Here is an 18,540-nt window from a genome sequence, read left to right on the forward strand (position 1 = left end):
GGCGCGCCCCACCTCGCTGCAGGTCCCCCGGCCATGCCTTCTCAATCAGGTAAAAATAAATAAATAAATAAATAAATAAAATACTCGCCATACTCTCTGGAGTGGCCGTGAAGATCATTATTCCGGGATACAAGGTTGTGCTCATCACTGTCCCCCAGACACTGACAAGCTCTCCATCCCTGAGTAAAAGCAATTCTTCTCAAGAGAAGTTGCAAAATCATTCTCCGCACACCTGGATAACAGCACATTGTCAATATTAGCGAAAGAAGCTCCCTGAGCTATACAGTGAGCTGGGAAAAAGCAAAAATTCATCCTACCGCCACCATCATCATCCATGACTAGCAGGTTGAAGCGGTAGAAGAGTTTGTTTATGTTGGATCCAAATTTGCCAGATCTTGCTTGTAAGGTCCTGAATTTGCCCCTTTGCAGCAGGCTCGTGGTGCATTCGGTCACCTCCAAAGAGTCTGGCGGAGTGCAAATATAAGAACCTTCATAAAGGTGCATATTTTCAATTCCTGTACGAATCTGAAACTTGGACTCTTTCACCATTAACTACTCACTGCTTTGAATCATTTCACAGGACCTGCCTCCAGAACATTCTTCGTATCCGGTTCTTCCACCATGTCACAAATGATGAGAGTTACAGCTGTTACCACTGTGACATCAGAGGGTAAGACTGCGATTCCTCGGCCATGTCGCTAGAATGGAAGACGTAGTTCCAGTTAAACACGGTCAGGGGCGTCACTAACTTTTAAGGACAGAGGCGCTTAGCCCCCAGGATATGCACAGGATGCGAGCGAACGTAGCGCACGAGCAAAAAACTTTGGCTAACAAATATATAATATACATATATATATATATATATATATATATATATATATATATATATATATATGTAGGTGTGGGAAAAATCACAAGACTACTTCATCTCTAAAGAACTGTTTCATGAGGGGTTCCCTCAATCATCAGGTAATTGAGGGAACCCCTCATGAAACACTTCTGTAGAGATGAAGTAGTCTTGTGATTTTTCCCACACCTACATATTGCGCTCTACCACGGTATCGAGCACTATTCTCTGGATAATCCAATCAAGACATATGCATATATATATATATATATATATATATATATATATATATATATATATATATATATATATATATATATATATATATATATATATATATATGTATATATATATATATATATATATATATATATATAATATGTGTATATATATATATATATATATATATATGTATGTATATAATATGTATATATATATATATATATATATATATATATATATATATATATATATACATATACATATATATATATATATATATACATATATATATATATATATGTATAAGACTTAAAGATATACTAGAGCATTGGTTCTCAAATGGGGGTACACGTACCCCTGGGGGTACTTGAAGGTATGCCAAGGGGTACGTGAGATTTTTTTTTTAAATATTCTAAAAACAGCAACAATTCAAAAATCCTTTATAAATATATTTTTTGAATAATACTTCAACAAAATATGAATGGAAGTTCATAAACTGTGAAAAGAAATGCAACAATGCAATATTCTGTGTTGACAGCTAGATTTTTTTGTGGACATGTTCAATAAATATTGATGTTAAAGATTTATTTTTTGCGAAGAAATGTTTAGAATAAAGTTCATGAATCCAGATGGATCTCTATTACAATCCCCAAAGAGGGCACTTTAAGTTGATGATTACTTCTATGTGTAGAACTTTTTATTTATAATTCATTCACTTGTTTATTTTCCAACAAGTTTTTAGTTATCTTTTTTTCCAAATAGTTCAAGAAAGACCACTACAAATGAGAACTATTTTGCACTGTTATACAATTTAATAAATCAGAAACTGATGACATAGTGATGCATTTTACTTCTTTATCTCTTTTTTTCAACCAAAAATGCTTTGCCCTGATTAGGGGGTACTTGAATTAAAACAATTTTCACAGGGGGTACATCACTGAAAAAAGGTTGAGAACCACTGCACTAGAGGATGTGTACTAGAGGAATAGTGAATATACCAACAATGGTAATAGACAAAATACCAACAATGGTAATAAAGAACCTAGCAATAAGGGTAATAGACAACTTGGCAATAATGGTAAGGTAAACAATGAGCACATGATAACACTTTGAGACAGAGTACAACAGCAAGTCAAATTAAATTAAAGACCCACATCTCTATATTTGAACCAGACCCAATGTTTGTATAATAGTTTGAATTGATTAATAGTTTGGCATTGCTTGTGTTGTAAGTCCAGTTTGTTCCATAGTTTTACTCCGCATACAGACACACAACAACGTTTACGAGTGGTTTGAGCTCTCGGCAATGAGAAATATCCAAAGCCTCTCAAGTTATGAGCCTGCACTCGTCTTATAAAAATATGTTGTAGATTAGGCGGCAATAATTTGTTAAATGCTTTATAAAAGATTATTAATGAATTGTATTTAACAAGGTCATCAAATTTGAGCAACTTTGATTGCATAAACAGATTATAAGTATGTTCTAAATAACCAATGTTGTGAATGAGCCGCATTGCTTTTTTCTGTAATTTGATCATAGGATGAATTGTGGTGTGGTAAGTATTCCCCCATACTTCAACACGGTATGTAAGGTATGGCAGTACCAAGGTGCAGTATAGAGTACAAAGAAGTATTCAACACAGTATGTAAGGTATGGCAGTACCAAGGTGCAGTATAGAGTACAGAGTGCATTTTATTGAAGTATAGTTTTGCTATGTTAATAATTGAGAGGCTTTTGGAGATTTTTGTTTTAATGTGTCTGACATGAGGTTTTCATGATAGTTTACCATCATTTATTACTCCCAAAAATGTATTCTCATTTACTATTTTAATTTGGGTACCATTAATACTCATTTTCTGTTCAGAAGTTATGTTGCGATTTCCAAACATCACTATCTTAGTTTTATTTATATCCATATATGGGACGGCATGGCGCAATGGGAGAGTGGCCGTGCGCAACCTGAGGGTCCCTGGTTCAATTCCCACCTAGTACCAACCTCGTCACATCCGTTGTGTCCTGAGCAAGACACTTCACCCTTGCTCCTGATGATGCTGGTTGGCGCCTTGCATGGCAGCTCCCTCCATCAGTGTGTGAATGTGTGTGTGAATGGGTAAATGTGGAAGTAATGTCAAAGCGCTTTGAGTACCTTGAAGGTAGAAAAGCGCTATACAAGTACAACCCATTAAATATATAATTTATTCGTGTCCATCCATTTTTTTACTATATTTAGTTCTGTGTTTACAGTATTTATGAGCTCATTATAGTCATCTCTACTGTAGAATATATTTGTGGCGTCTGCAAATAGTATACATTTCAGTACTTTAGATGTATTAAACATATCATTAATATTTACATTAAACAGTTTTGGCCCCAACGGGGACCCCTAGGGGACACCACAAGCAATGCCAAAAGTATCAGATAAAAATTTACCCATTTTTACAAACTGTACCCTTCCTGTTAAATAACTTTTTAACCAGTCACCAGTCAGCCCCCTAATTCCATATCTTTTTATTTTATTTAGTAGAATTGAATGATTAATGGTATCAAAGACTTTCTTTAGATCAATAAAGATACCAACTGCATATCTTTGATGCTCCAGTGCATTAGTCATTTCTTTAATAGCTTCAGTTATGGCCATGGAGGTTGTTCGTTTGGACCTAAAGCCATACTGACCGTCATTGATTATATGATGCTTCTCAAGAAAAGATTCAAGTCGAGAGTTAAATAGTTTTTCTAAGATTTTTGAGAACTGAGGCAAAAGATAGATTGGTCGGTAATTGGTGAAATCGTGTTTGCTGTCACTTTTGAAGAGCGAAGTTACCTTAGCGATTTTCATTTGACTTGGAAATCGGCCAGTCTGGAATGATAGGTTACACATATAAGTTAAGGGTTTTACAATATTCAGTATAACTTTTTGAACCAATATCATGTTGATATCATGGCAGTCAGTGGAGCACTTACTTTTACACTTGCGAACAATGTTTGTCACTTCCTGCTCATTTGTAGCTGAGAGGAAGAATGAACAAGAATTGTGTTCAATAGTTGATTTTGTAACTCCATTATTAGGGATATCAACAGCCAACTTAGGACCAATATTTACAAAAAAACTATTTAACTTGTTCACTACATTACTCATACTATAATCTTCACCGCTTTCATCAATAAAGTAATCAGGATAAGTCAACTTTAAATATCCTTGTTTGATTAGACTATTCAAAACATCCCAAGTTCCTTTTATATTGTTTTTGTTTTCATATAGTTTTTTTTGATGATATAACCTTTTGTTTGTTTTTTTTAATATCAGTTAATTTATTTTTGTACTTCTTGTATCGTTGTTCGACTTTTGTTTTTATTTTGATTAAAATTTTGTAGAGATTTTTTTTCTTTTTACAGGCATTAATTATACCTTTTGTGATCCAAGGGCTATTTTTATTTTTTCGTTTTATAAAATATTCTTTCACAGGGCAGTATTTATTATGCAGGGAAGTAAAGATGTCTAAAAAATGACAATAAGTACTGTCCACATTTAGTTCTCTGTAAACTGAAGTCCAATCCTGAACTGCTAAACTATTGTTTAGGGCACAGATTGTTTCCTCAGTTGTTTTTCGTTTAAATATGTTTGCCATAGTGCCTTTGGTTTTCTTGAGATGACAGTCATATAAAGTAAAAACAGGTAAATGGTCAGTGATATCACTATATAAATAGGCCACTGGTGATTTGATTTGCCATAATGTTAGTACAAATGTTGTGGATGATTGTGGCACTATGTGTTGTTATTCTGCTTGCTTTGGTTATGGTTGGATATATAGACAAGCTGTACATTTTGTCAACGAAGTCATCAACATGTTTTTCCTTGGTTGACTTTAACAAATCAATGTTAAAGTCACCACAGATAAATATGGTTTTATGGTTTACAGAGGAAAATAGTTTAGCCATCCATTCATTAAATGTTTCTATGCTTGAACCAGGTGCCCAGTATACACAACTCATGAAGATATTTGTCTTTCTGTCATTTAGGATTTCCACTGTTAAACATTCAAATAATCCATCGACTGCTATGGTCATGTTAGTTAAAACTTTAACTGTAACAGATTTATGAATGTACAATGCGACCCCTCCTCCTATTTTATTTATTCTGTTTATGTATCTTAATTCATAGTCATTCAGACTAAAATCAATACTTTTATCATTGATGAACCAGGTTTCAGTAATTGCAATAATGCTAAATGGAAGACTAAATTATTTCAAGTAATCCTTGATAGCCTCAAAGTTAGTGTACATGTTTGGACTATTGAAATGTATTATTGACTGACTATCTTCTGATTTTACACTGTTTTCATATTGTTCACAGTTAAAATAATGAACGTTTTTTACAATCGCAGGGTCTATCTCCGTATCAGTCTCTGTTGCGGCGTGCTCTTGATACTCACACATTTCACAGATTTCCAGTTATGATGTTGTAGGATCTTCTGTAACATGTCCTTATCAATACTTGGTGTGGTCTGTGTTCTTGGTGCGGGTCGCATTGAGCCCCCCTAAAATACCGTATTTTTTGGACTATAAGTCGCAGTTTTTTTCATAATTTGGCCAGGGGTGCGACTTACACTCGGCATCGACTTATGTGTGAAATTATTAACACATTACCGTAAAATATCAAATAATATTATTTAGCTCATTCACGTAAGAGACTAGACGTATAAGATTTCATGGGATTTGGCAATTAGGAGTGACAGATTGTTTGGTAAACGTATAGCATGTCCTATATGTTATAGTTATTTGAATGATTCTTACCATAATATGTTACGTCAACATACCAGGCACGTTCTCAGTTGGTATTTATGCGTCATATAACGTACCGTACACTTATTCAGCCTGTTCTTCACTATTCTATATTTATTTTAAATTGCCTTTCAAATGTCTATTCTTGGTGTTGGGTTTTATCAAACAAATTTCCCCCAAAAATGCGACTTATACTCCAGTGCGACTTATATGTTTTTTCCCTTCTTTATTATGCATTTTCGGCAGGTGCGACTTATACTCCGGAGCGACTTATACTCCGAAAAATACGGTGGGCCTAGTGAAGCCCCAGGTCGGCGTTATTGTGGCCGCCCCCGGCTGCCTCGGACGTTCCAGATGACATCAGCAAGGCCTCTGTCGGACTTCATCTCGCTCGCCAAGGACCGGCCTGCTTTCAGATAGCTGGCCACCATGGTCACTCAGTAGCCAAGCAAGGCTTCATTCATGTATTCATTCAAAGTAGTGATTATCATTAATAAATGTCGAGAGGAGCAATCACAAGAATCAGGTCTTTATGCTGCACACAGGCATGCGGCCATGCATATGTTGAGTCTTTCCATTCATTTGTGTTATATGTGCTGGTTATCATTGATAACTGGCGGGAGGAGCAATCACATTCATTTTATGAGGTGTTTATGTTGTTCACATGCATGTGCCTGTTCATGGGTGGAACATGTGCCTTGACTTTTTGGACTATTGGACTATTTTGAGTTTCTTATGCAATGTGGAGGGTTATCATTAATAACTGGCAGGAGTAGCGATCGCATTAATTATCTGGGGTGCTTATGTTGCACGTGTGCGTGCGTGTGCATGAGCGCAACGTTAGCTTCGACTTTGTTAACTATTTTGAATTGTTTCAATTAGTTCTATCACTCAAGGAGGTGGTTCTCATTAATGACTGGTGGAATGAACAATCCCATGAATTATGTGAAGTGCATATGTTGCACATGAGCGTGCACCTGTGCATGAGCACAATGTGGGCTTAGACTTTATGGATTATTTTGTGTTATTTCATGTATTTCTATAGTGCAAGGTGGTGGTTATTAATAACTGTCAGGATTGCATTAATTGTTTGAGATTCCTTTGTTGCACAAATGCATGTGCCTATGATGCACACAACGAGGGTTTTGAATAGGTGTAACATGAGCTATGATTTTGTGGACGGTTTTGAGTCCATCCATCTCATAATGTGCATGATGGTTGTTTTCATTAGTAACTAATAGGAGAAGTAATTTCATGAATTATATGAGGTGCTTATGCTGCACCTGTGCCGGTGCTTGAGCGGAATGTGGGCTTTAACATTGTGGATTATCTTGAGTTGTTTCAATTATTTCTGTTATGCAAGGTGGTGGTTATCATTAATAACTAGCAGAAGGAGTGAGTTCACGCGTGCGGGTTTGGCCATGGTACAATTACTCCTCTCAAAGGTAGCTCTGCCTTATAATTTCTCCAAAAACATTGTGCCTTTGCATTAAAAATAATCAGCGTGTCCAGGAAATAGGCCACAAAATCAAGAAAACTGCTATAATGCAATCTTATTACAAAATGAAATAACTTAAGGATGTATAGTACCGCAATATCATTATTGATAGTATATTGTTTGTTGTGTCACCTTAAGCAGTATTGTCATCAACAGGAGTATTGAGGTTGACCTATCAATTTAAGAATGTCATCTTTCCTCCTCTCTCACAGCATCTATCTTCTCCCATACATGGCTTGTTGCCGAGGAAACAGGACAGAGAAGGGTTTAGCATTTGCAACTTTGCCTGGTGAATCGACTCGTGCTAACATGCATCTTACAAACAACATACTGTATACTCGCTCTATTTATCATGTTCTAAAAATGTCTCACATGCGCATGTAGTTGTGCGTGCGAGCAGGAAGGTAAGATGGTCGGCGTGCTTGCCAGGATCTACACAGTCTATCACGTGGGACGCCGACACGAGGCTGGGCTACTTTGGCTTGCTGGAGCAGAAAATCAACAATGGAAATGGAACTGCTGACAGTAAAGATTCCCACTCTTTTACATTTGGGAGATGAATTACCGTGCCTGTCCAGCGGGGGTCAGTGTGTGTTACTGTACAAGTGGCTTCAGGTTGATGGCTTAGGTCAGGGGTGTCCAAACTTTTTGACCGAATCCTGAGACACCGTTGGGAAGAAAACAAAGCTTGTAACATGTCAATGAATAAATAACAAGGTGCTTCATGTGAAATGTGGTAACAAATACCATCGCCATGACAAACTCATCAAATATTATTTATTTGTATTTTTTAAAATGTCCTTTTCAGCCACTCAGGCTAATCATATTGTTGATGTAGATGCTCATATTTGCAGTACAGATTTGCTTTACAAAAGAGAAGTGTAGGATACTTGTCTTGTTGCCTTGTTTGTGTTTGACTTTATCTAATGCAGGGTTCGGCAACCCGCGGCTCTGAAGCCGCAGCGGCTCTTTAGCGCCGCCCTAGTGGCTCTCTGGAGCTTTTTCAAAAATATATGAAAAACAGAAATGATGAGGTGAAAAATACATATTTTTGGTTTCTGTAGGAGAAAAAATATGACACCAACCTCCCTAATTGCTATAAAGCACACTGTTTATACTAAGCATGCTTCACTGATTCGAGTATTTGGAGAGCGCCGTTTTGTCCTACTAATTTTGGCGGTCCTTGAACTCACCCTAGTTTGTTTACATGTACAACTTTCTCCGACTTTCTCGGACGTGATTTATGCCACTTCTTCTTCTGTCTGATTTTGTCCACCAAACATATAACGCTGTGCATGAATGCACAAAAGGTGAGTTTTGTTGACGTTATTGACTTGTGTGGAGTGCTAATCAGACATATTTGGTCACTGCATGACTGCAAGCTAATCGATGCTAACATGCTATTTAGGATAGCCATATGTACATATTGCATTATTATGCCTCATTTGTAGCTATATTTGAGCTCATTTAGTTTACTTTAAGTCCTCCTAATTCAATTTACATCTCATGACACACTATCTGTATGTAGTATGGCTTTTAATTTTTTTGCGGCTCCAGACAGATTTGTTTTTGTATTTTTGGTCCAATATGGCTCTTTCAACATTTTGGGTTGCCGACCCCTGATCTAATGGATGTATTTAGTGTTTGACACCGTCATATTTATAATGGTTAAGTTAAAGTTAAAGTACCCATAATTGTCACACAGACACTCATTATTATTTTCTGGCATTTGACCCATCACCCTTGATCACCCCCTGGGAGGTGTGGGGAGCAGTGAGCAGCAGCGGTGGCTGCGCCCGGGAATCATTTTTGGTGATTTAACCCCCAATTCCAACCCTTGATGCTGAGTGCCAATCAGGGAGGCAATGGGCCCCATTTTTATAGTCTTTAGTATGACTCGGCCGGGATTTGAACTCTCGACCTACCGCTCTCTGGGCGGACCCTCCAAGTCAGAGGTAGGGAATTTATGGCTCTAGAGCGAGATGTGGCTCTTTTGATGACTGCACCTGGCTCTCAGATAAATCTTAGCTGACGTTGCTTAACACACAGTAATGAATAATTCCGCTGGTAATCACAGTGTCAAAAATAACGTTCAAATTATAAAACATTCTCATGTATTTTAATCCATCCATCCCGTTTCTACCGCACCTGTTCAAGAAGTCACATTATTGGTAAAAAGTATTTTATTTATTGTAGGTTAGCTTCAAAATAACAATATTATACTCTAAAAATGTTGGTCTTACTTAAAAATGCACACATTAAGTTGTAGTCAGTCTTTAAAGAATTATTATATTGGTTTCACGGAAATACTTTTTAAGATGTTTGGCTTGTATGGCTCTCTCAGCCAAAAAGGTTCCCGAACCCTGCTGTAAGTGCATCACTAGAACAAGTGGTAAATACTGTAGGGGTTTGTTCCTTGTCCATGTCACGTTAAAGCAGGGGTTACCCTACAGTGTTTTTTTGGTTTGTTAATTTTATTATTTTGCACTGAAAATAAATCCAAAAACTTTTTTATGATATATTCTTAAACTTCTGACCTTATAACATCTTAGCCCCAGGGCCTTGCATTAGGTTTAGTACAATACTTCAAGCTTAAACACTTTGTAAAACCCAATAAAAACATTAAAAAAAGACTGGCACATTAGTTCGTTACCTTCTTTGCAAAGACTACTTTCTGACTACGACAAGCCTATATAACTCATGTGCTATGAGTGCTTTCTTGAATTCAAAAGTGTTTCTACCCTTCTTTATCGAAGTGCTGGTAGTCCCAACTATGTAATGATACAACTTTTTCACTTCTGATACAATACCGATGCTTGAGTTTCAGAAGTTGCCAATATTGATCAGATACAGAGTCAGCAGGAATCAAACATACTTGTATTTTTTTGTGGTGTGGAATTGATTTTTTTTGTGTGTTTTTAAACAAGATCTCGTCATGAAGTAAAGCTAATGACGCAGTAAGTTGAATGATGTGGGGGCATTTGTTACTGGATATTTTCTAATACGCTTCTGCCTTGGAGACTTTGTATGTGTAAGTAATATGTAACTATATATTGCATATTATATTTATAAAAGTGCTGTTTTAGGCTGCAATATTGTTCATTTAAGGACACTCATTATGTATGTCTAGCTTGTGTGCTTAGCTGTTGTGTAGCTGCTAGCCCCTAGTAACCAAAAGCCTATCATGTTTACTTTTTCATTTATATACAAGAAAATACCTAACTGATGTGCTTATAGGGGGACATCTCGGGGCATTTAGATAAAATATTTCAGATGGTGTAAGGTGATATAATCCGATTAATTAATTTATTTTTTTTGCTTGTTTTTGAGGCAGTGGACAGGTACCGACTGGCCAAGCGGTGTGCAGCTTCAGCGGTCGCAGAGGCAAAAACTCGGACATGGGAAGATTTTGGGGAAGGCATGGAAAATGACTTCCGGATGGCTTCGAAGCGATTCTGGACCACCATCCGCCGCCTCAGGAAGGGGAAGCAGTGCACTGTCAACACCGTGTATGGTGCGGATGGTGTTCTGCTGACCTCAACTGCGGATGTTGTGGATAGGTGGAAGGAATACTTCGAAGACCTCCTCAATCCCACCAACACGTCTTCCTATGAGGAAGCAGTGCCTGAGGAATCCGTGGTGGACTCTCCTATTTCTGGGGCTCAGGTTGCTGAGGTAGTTAAAAAGCTCCTCAGTGGCAAGGCCACAGGGGTGGATGAGATCCGCCCGGAGTTCCTTAAAGCTCTGGATGCTGTGGGGCTTTCTTGGTTGACGAGACTCTGCAGCATCGCGTGGACATCGGGGGCGGTACCTCTGGATTGGCAGACCGGGGTGGTGGTCCCTCTCTTTAAGAAGGGGGACCGGAGGGTGTGTTCCAACTATCGTGGGATCACACTCCTCAGCCTTCCCGGTAAGGTTTATTCAGGTGTACTGGAGAGGAGACTACGCCGGATAGTCGAACCGCGGATTCAGGAGGAACAGTGTGGTTTTCGTCCTGGTCGTGGAACTGTGGACCAGCTCTATACTCTCGGCAGGGTTCTTGAGGGTGCATGGGAGTTTGCCCAACCAGTCTACATGTGCTTTGTGGACTTGGAGAAGGCATTCGACCGTGTCCCTCGAGAAATCGTGTGGGGAGTGCTCAGAGAGTATGGGGTATCGGACTGTCTTATTGTGGCAGTCCGCTCCCTGTACAATCAGTGGTCCGCATTGCCGGCAGTAAATTCGATACGTTTCCAGTGAGGGTTGGACTCCGCCAAAGCTGCCCTATGTCACTGATTCTGTTCATAACTTTTATGGACAGAATTTATAGGCGCAGTCAAGGCGTTGAGAGGTTCCGGTTTGGTGGCCGCGGGATTAGGTCTCTGCTTTTTGCAGGTGATGTGCTCCTGATGGCTTCATCTGGCCGAGATCTTCAGCTCTCACTGGGGCGCATCGCAGCCGAGTGTGAAGCGGCCGGAATGAGAATCAGCAGCTCCAAATCCGAGTCCATGATTCTCTCCCGGAAAAGGGTGGAGTGCCATCTCCGGGTTGGGGAGGAGACCCTGCCCCAAGTGGAGGAGTTCAAGTACCTAGGAGTCTTATTCACGAGTGGGGGAAGAGTAGATCGTGAGATCGATAGGCGGATCGGTGCGGCGTCTTCAGTAATGCGGACGTTGTACCGATTCGTTGTGGTGAAGAAGAGATGCTGAGCCGGAAGGCAAATCTCTCAATTTACCGGTCGATCTACGTTCCCATCCTCACCTATGGTCATGAGCTTTGGGTCATGACCGAAAGGGCAAGATCACGGGTACAAGCGGCCGAAATGAGTTTCCTACGCCGGGTGGCGGGGCTCTCCCTTAGAGATAGGGTGAGAAGCTCTGTCATCCGGGAGGAACTCCACATTGAGAGGAGCCAGATGAGGTGGTTCGGGCATCTGATCAGGATGCCACCCGAACGCCTCCCGAGGGAGGTGTTTAGGGCACGTCCAACCGGTAGGAGGCCACGGGGAAGACCCAGGACACGTTGGGAAGACTATGTCTCCCGGCTGGCCTGGGAACGCCTCGGGATGCCCTGTGAAGAGCTAGACAAAGTGGCTGGGGAGAGGGAAGTCTGGGCTTCCTTGCTTAGGCTGCTACCCCCGCGACCCGACCTCGGCTAAGCGGAAAAAGATGGATGGATGGATGGATGGATGGATGGGCTTGTTTTTGACCGATCGCGACACACCTACTCACAATTTTCTTTGTTAGACTATTTTGAAGTTGTACTACATTTAAAAAAATTAAATTGATGTAGTACCTAATGCTGTGATTCTTTGTTTGAACATGGAACGATATGCTGCCAATCGGACTTGTTTGTTGCATGCAATGTTTATGAGTACAATAATCGAGACCATATACGAAAACCGAGGCAAAACTTTGGGGAACAAAAACGAGGGCTAATACTGTGTATAACAGCAATGCGTCATACAAATATGTGTATATGATAATTGTCTGTACAGATGCAAAAAAGTTGATGTTAATTGGTCTAACTAACTGAAACCGCATGCTCGTCACAGTACTTTGTCTTGCAGCCCACAGCTCTGAGCCTCATGTAGCTCTTCTACCTCCTTGTTGTGGCTCCCTAAGATGTTTTCAACCCTGGAGTGAGAACATTTTTAATTTTTAAAAGAGTTCCATCATTTCCGACTGTCTTTGAGGCCGTAAATGCGCACAGGCTGAGTGCTGAGGTGCAAGGAAGACAATTAAAAAAGAGACTGGAAGCCTGTGTGTTCAGTTTAGCTTCTCGAGTGTCCAACCCCTTGGGAAAGCTACCATGAATACCAACAAAAGAAACGAGAAGAGGAAAAGAGTTTCATTTCACATGGACAATTTGGTATTCCGGCCCTGCGATGAGGTAGCGACTTGTCCAGGGTGTACCACGCCTTCCGCCCGATTGTAGCTGGGAACAAGCGGTATAAAATGGATGGAATTTGGTAGTACCGTAAAATAAAAAGTAAAAAGATTAAAACTTTAAAAAGTTATAAGCTAAGTTACGTTTTGCAGCTCTATGCTATTATTTAGTAGAAGAGGCGGAAAAATGTCTCCTCTGACAGTAAAGGTTGCAGACCCCTGGTCTAGAATTACTCCTTCTTTTGGTTGACTGTACATGTTGTTATCATTAAAGGGGAATTGCACTTTTGTGTTCACCGTCATTATGAAAGACATGACGACGAATGGATCTTTTTTTTAACGAATTCCAAATATTAAATACATTTGATATGGAGTCTATGGGAGCTGTTCAATTCTGCCTATAAAGCCCCTAAATAACATCCAAACACCTCTATTAAGATTTTATATACATGATGTAAGTATAAATGTAATGCAATAATGGGCACATTTATAATAACATTTAGTATCTACGTATTTTGATCATTTTAAGCATTTGCGGCGTATTTTTTTAAAAAAGGCAGAAAGGAAACAAACGACAGTTCCAGGTCCTGAAATGGCTGTTAAAGTGTCCCAACTTGTCAAAATATATTACTTTATATGTGAGATACAGGATTTATGATCTACAACAAACTTAGAGGGAGCAAGGAAGCAAGGAAGGACCACTTGATGAGGTAGACATAAGTACACAGGGTAGTGATCACGGCACTGCTATAAATAGTTTGTCCACGTTAGCGCTTGTAATAATATCACTAATACTTGGTTAATATTCAAGTCACGAAATGTAAACGGAGTATTGTTGGCACTTTTTGAATGGTTATTTTTTTGGATTTAATGTGCGGAATAGTATAGCTGCCATTGGCTACGCTGTAAGCTGACTTTTATTTGCATGTATTTAATATTTAGAATGCATTAACATCGTTATGTCTTTAATAATTGTTGTGAACGAAAGGCATCCATCCATCCATCCATTTTCTACCGCTTATTCCCTTCCGGGGTCGCGGGGGGCGCTGGCGCCTATCTCAGCTACAATCGGGCGGAAGGCGGGGTACACCCTGGACAAGTCGCCACCTCATCGCAGGGCCAACACAGATAGACAGACAACATTCACACTCACATTCACACACTAGGGCCAATTTAGTGTTGCCAATCAATCTATCCCCAGGTGCATGTCTTTGGAGGTGGGAGGAAGCCGGAGTACCCGGAAGGAAGCCACGCATTCACGGGGAGAACATGCAAACTCCACACAGAAAGATCCCGAGCCTGGATTTGAACCCAGGACTGCAGGACCTTCGTATTGTGAGGCAGACGCACTAACCCCTCTGCCACCGTGAAGCCCGAAAGGCAAAATTCCCAAAAAAATGCAGTTCCCCTCTAAGGTGTATTTTATATTTCATAAGAGAACAATGGAGGTTAGTTCCTAAAATGTACTGGATCCTTGCTCTCAAGTACACGTCTTGTTCCACCTGAAATGACACTTCCTCTCCTCTGCACAGACTTGATCAATATTCATCATCAGTCTTTGCGCCCAATGGGGACACACTGCTGACATGACTGATCCTGATGCAATTCCTGGCAATAAAGGAAGAGAATGCAAGTCAAGCAAGTTAAAGCTCGGTGCCTATTTCCTCTTCCACGCAGTCATTGTTGGACCTTGTAAAAGGCCCGGCGGTCACTTTTTATCGCCTAGGCCTCCTTCATTGATCGCCTGTCACAGGTATGGATCAGAGCAGAGATCGATAGAACGATGGTCTGATGTTTGACGTGTAGAGCAGGGAGGCGGTGACTGTGTTTGAAAATGTTCCGACCCCTGAGGTCCGTGTGTCTGTTTCGATGCATGTGTGAGCGTTTTGTGGCTGCTCTGCTTTGCTGCCTCTTAATCTTGCAAAGTGCTGACTGATCATCATGCTGCTGGTACCTACTGTTGTTTTAATGGCCGCCTTGCGCAGCCTCATGCAGCAATCGTCTTACAAAGCACAACATTGTCAACAATGTTGTTTCTTCATCTGCTGGGATGGGATGGAATCCCAACAGATTGTGTGTTTATTAAATGTTCACACATGCTCTCATGTGACACCAACAACTATGCAATCAAAGCAATTCTTGCACCCGACCATATCTACTGTACATGCATGGACTCACTCAGGTGCTGCCCCTGGGATTGGCTGATAAGAGGTGTACCTGTGACCTGTGGGTATTTAAAACCTCAATCCCTGACACCTTAATAGTTGCGCTGGGAAAAGAGCTAATGACTCTTTTGTTTTGTTTCCAACCGCTATTGCCTGTCTGGTTCGACCCTGTCGGATTTGATACTGAATAAAGTAGTGGAAATCAACTAACACAATGTCCATGAATTGATTTAAGTGGACCCTGACTTGAACAAGTTGAAAAACTTATTGGGGTGTTACCATTTAGTGGTCAATTGTACGGAATATGTACTGAACTGTGCAATCTACTAATAAAAGTTTCAATCAATCAATCAGCCATTTTTTAACCTTTTCCACTAAATTATACCTCCAATGGACGACAGCTACACCATGCAGTTTGATACATTTCTATTTGATTCAGTGGAAGCAGCTTTTGCCAAAGCCCCTTGGACTCTACCAAAACATTGCTTAAATGTATTTATCACCAACAATAATGTAAAACTATGGACTGAATCAAATGTGTGTGAAAATGTAAATTCAAGGATTCAAGGAACTTTATCATCATACCAGCACACATGAGACACATGAGATGGCATAACATTTAGGTCCGAGTTTTAGACCAATGATTACCTCAAGACCAATTGTATGTCCATAATGTAAATAGAATAGGGTATGAATGGAATAGGCTATAAATTGTTATGTCGGGGACACATGGTGATGCGTTGATTGTTCTTTCTAGATGCAGCAGGAAGCTCGGAGGCAAAGGTGCAAGTAAGACAGTGATTTATTCTCATATATCAGGCAGGAATAAACAAACAAAGCAAGCTGGCCTATAGCTCGGGGAGCTAACGGAAAGGCTGACAAGAAAAGCATAAGGGCAAGCTTAGCTCAGGGACACAAAGGGTAGATGCCGTAACTTGTTGCGTGTAAGCAAATAAAAGCACCAGACCGAGTCAGGCGACAGGATGGAATAAATAGCTCTCTGATTATTGCCAGGGCACGGATGAACGTCCCGAACACTAATCAAAGGCAGGTGAACACAATGAATAACCATAGCAACCAAGGAGACACAAAACAGGGGTGCTGAACGGGAACTTAAACAACAAGTGAATCAAAAAGGTAAATAAACTATGATCCGGGCAACAGATCATTACATAAATAGCATAGGTCAATATGAATACATTATAACGTAAAATATACAAAAACACAATGGATTGTGATCCTGTAGTGCAAAAAGAAAGACAGCAAACCAAATCCAATAAAAGCTCAGTTCAGCACAGTTGGCACTGGTATTGGCATCTTTTGCTCCAGAGCAAAATCAGAAAAAGAAGCTGTTGCTCAGCTTGGTGGTCTGACTCTGGACGCTTTGCAGCCTCCTGCCTGAGGTGAGGGGGTCAAAGAACGGGTGGGCACGTGGGTGTAGGAAATGTCCCCCACAATATTTGAGAAAGAAACATTTGTCTAACTCAGGAAATATTCCGCAGAGGTATATATGCTTTTATTTTGAAAGTGCAACACAGCGTTATGTGACTTTCTTGATTGATTGATTGATTGATTTAAACTTGTATTAGTATATTACACAGTACAGTACATATTCCGTACAATTGACCACTAAATTGTAAGACCCGAACAAGTTTTTCAACTTGTTTAAGTCAGGGTCCACGTTAATCAATTCATGGTAATTCACCAGTTCTGAGAGATACAGAGCAGGATGGAAGACAACAAGTCTGTTGAGGAATTTGTCATGATCATTGCTTGTTTCTAACGTCTTGCCGTTTGGTTATACAGTATATCACTTGTCCATTATTTAATTGCTAACTTTGTCAGTGTTCCCAAGAAACATCCACATGTGTTTTGTCATCCCCTTTCAGATAGCAAAATGTCTCCACTAAAAAAAAAAAGAATGAAACAGCAGCAGGACTTACTGTTATTTAATAAATAGTAATGTCAGTGTGAAGCGACCGGAATGAGAATCAGCACCTCCAAGTCCGAGTCCATGGTTCTCTCCTGGAAAAGGGTGGAGTGCCATCTCCGGGTTGGGAAGGAGACCCTGCCCCAAGTGGAGGATTTCAAGTACCTAGGAGTCTTGTTCACGAGTGGGGGAAGAGTGGATCGTGAGATCGACAGGCGGATCGGTGCAGTGTCTTCAGTAATGCGGACGTTGTACCGATCCGTTGTGGTGAAGAAGGAGCTGAGCCGGAAGGCAAAGCTCTCAATTTACCGGTCGGTCTACGTTCCCATCCTCACCATGGCTCATGACCGAAAGGATAAGATCACGTGTACAAGCGGCCGAAAGGAGTTCCCGCCGCCGGGTGGCAGGACTCTCCCTCAGAGATAGGGTGAGAAGCTCTGCCGTCCGGGAGGAGTTCAAAGTAAAGCCGCTGCTCCTCCACATCGAGAGGAGCCAGATTAGGTGGTTCGGGCATTTGGTCAGGATGCCACTCGAACGACTCCCTAGGGAGGTGTTTAGGACACGTCCATCCGTTCTGAGGCCACAGGGAAGACCCAGGACACGTTGGGAAGACTATGTCTCCCGGCTGGCCTGGGAACGCCTCGGGATCCCCCGGGAAGAGCTAGACGAAGTGGCTGGGGAGAGGGAAGTCTGGGCTTCCCTACTTAGGCTGCTGCCCCTGCAACCCGACCTCGGCTAAGCGGAAGAAGATGGATGGATGGATGGATGGTGTAACACTTACACTACAAGACAAAGACATCACCTAATTAAATTTGACCATTTATTAACATTTATGACATTACATTAGATATGATGTGCAATTATGTCTTACAGTAGAATGATAATACAAAAGAGTAATGAGGTGAGGTCATGAATGAGTGAAATATTAGCCTGTTATTAATTTTTAAACAAAAATTATTATTTTAACATGAGAATAACTAATAAAGTCAGGGAAGAGAAGAGAGTGCAGGTGGGGATTTAATGTTTAAAGAACTATTTCAAAATCCTATTATTCTTCATTATCAGAAAGACGAACAGCTAATGAATGATGTCAAGTTGAATATTTTAAAATACATTTATTTGATTATGATAATTATTTAATCATTTCTACAGTACTATAGGGCTTGGCTTATGTTTAAAGTAAAACACTGATACAGTACATGTAACGTTGTCTGTTGTAAATACATTGATG

This window comes from Nerophis ophidion, linkage group LG05 (genome assembly GCF_033978795.1).
Source record: "Nerophis ophidion isolate RoL-2023_Sa linkage group LG05, RoL_Noph_v1.0, whole genome shotgun sequence".
In the NCBI taxonomy this organism is placed as follows: domain Eukaryota; kingdom Metazoa; phylum Chordata; class Actinopteri; order Syngnathiformes; family Syngnathidae; genus Nerophis; species Nerophis ophidion.